Below are 2,500 nucleotides of genomic sequence, written 5' to 3' on the forward strand. Positions count from 1 at the left end.
ACAATTAAGTGCATAAAACCTTTAAACTTACCGCCCACAAGACGGTGTCAGCAGACTTCTGCCATGTTACTGCAGCAGCATGAAGAAGGAACGAAGTACAGGACATGGTAGAAAATGTCTGGTCCACATGGGTTTGGAATTGTATGGATTAACCAAGGAGTAAGGGGTGATGTCGCATTTATTTCGGAATTTGAGGACCGTCTTATCAATATACACAAACAAAACTGACATTCAGACATGGAAGTAGATGCAAAATATAGTTGGCATTTTTTGTTAAAAAATATTTTCCATTCTGAAATATACATTTATGTGTGTGTGTGTGTGTGTGTGTGTGTGTGTGTGTGTGTAAGGGCATGGTGTAAAGCTTTCAGCTTATCCATTTTACCCAAAATAAAACATTTTTCATTGTCATTGTCACCCCCACCCCCACCCCCCGCACCCCCCTTTTCTCTCACACACTTGATTACAGAGCTTGTTTAAAAAAAGAAAGAGAGAAAGAATAAAAAAAAAAAAATCAAATCATAGTAAACAGATCGTCCCTGGTTGTGCACTCAATCATCCAGTCATTTTGGATTCCTCTCTCTCTCTCTCTCTCTCTCTCTCTCTCTCTCTCTGTCGGCCTATTTTGTATGCACATAGATGGAGATTCGCATATACGCTGATAGACTGTTGTCTGCATGTGTGGAGTAGTCTCTGAGACTTTTCTTTGTTTATGTTTAATGTTTGTTTTTCTTCCGTCCACCCCCCACTTCATACCCCTCCACCCACCCCCCACTTCATACCCCTCCACCCCTCCCCCACTTCATACCCCTCCACCCCTCTCCCACTTCATACCCCTCCACCCACCCCCCCACTTCATACCCCTCCACCCACCCCCCACTTCATACCCCTCCACCCCTCTCCCACTTCATACCCCTCCACCCCTCTCCCACTTCATACCCCTCCACCCGCCTCCCACTTCATACCCCTCCAGCCCTCTCCCACTTCATACCCCTCCACCCACCCCCCACTTCATACCCCTCCACCCCTCTCCCACTTCATACCCCTCCACCCACCCCCCACTTCATACCCCTCCACCCACCCCCCACTTCATACCCCTCCACCCCTCTCCCACTTCATACCCCTTCACCCACCCCCCCACTTCATACCCATCATATATTCACCCCTCTCCCACTTCATACCCCTCCACCCACCCCCCACTTCACACCCCTCCACCCACCCCCCACTTCATACCCCTCCACCCCTCTCCCACTTCATACCCCTCCACCCCTCTCCCACTTCATACCCCTCCACCCTCCCCCCACTTCATACCCCTCCACCCACCCCCCACTTCATACCCCTCTACCCCTCTCCCACTTCATACCCCTCTACCCACCCCCCACTTCATACCCCTCCACCCACCCCCCACTTCATACCCCTCCACCCACCCACCCCACTTCATACCCCTCCACCCACCTCCCACTTCATACCCCTCAACCCCTCTCCCACTTCATACCCCTCCACCCACCCCCCACTTCATACCCCTCCACCCACCCCCCACTTCATACCCCTCCACCCACCCCCCACTTCATACCCCTCCACCCCTCTCCCACTTCATACCCCTCCACCCACCCCCCACTTCACACCCCTCCACCTACGCCCCACTTCATACCCCTCCACCCACCCCCCACTTCATACGCCTCCACCCCTCTTCCACTTCACACCCCTCCAACCCTCTCCCACTTCATACTCCTCCACCCACCCCCCACTTCATACCCCTCCACCCACCCCCCACTTCATACCCTTCCACCCCTCTCCCACTTCATACCCCTCCACCCACCCCCCACTTCATACCCCTCCACCCCTCTCCCACTTCATACCCCTCCACCCACCTCCCACTTCATACCCCTCCACCCACCCCCCACTTCATACCCCTCCACCCACCCCCCACTTCATACCCCTCCACCCCCCCCCCACTTCATACCCCTCCACCCCTCTCCCACTTCATACCCCTCCACCCCTCTCCCACTTCACACCCCTCCACCCCTCTCCCACTTCATACCCCTTCCTTTTGGAAACTGGTAGCCAGTGAAGAGAGTGGAAGAGAGGAGTAACGTGTTCAAATCTGGAGGATCAGAAAGTAAGTCGAGCAGCATTGTTTTGAGCTGACCGGAGTATGTCGACGATTTTTTCGGAATGCCGGTGTAACGTCCCAAATCGTCCCCCCTCCTGTAGGTCCCCCGGAGTCACTTCAGTGACATGACACGTCCCCCGGAGTCACTTCAGTGACATGACACGTCCCCCGGAGTCACTTCAAACGTCCCCCGGAGTCACTTCAAACGTCCCCCGGAGTCACTTCAGTGACATGACACGTCCCCCGGAGTCACTTCAGTGACATGACACGTCCCCCGGAGTCACTTCAATGACATGACACGTCCCCCGGAGTCACTTCAAACGTCCCCCGGAGTCACTTCAATGACATGACACGTCCCCCGGAGTCACTTCAAACGTCCCCCGGAGT

This window comes from Babylonia areolata, chromosome 19, assembly GCF_041734735.1.
Source record: "Babylonia areolata isolate BAREFJ2019XMU chromosome 19, ASM4173473v1, whole genome shotgun sequence".
NCBI classification, from domain to species: domain Eukaryota; kingdom Metazoa; phylum Mollusca; class Gastropoda; order Neogastropoda; family Buccinidae; genus Babylonia; species Babylonia areolata.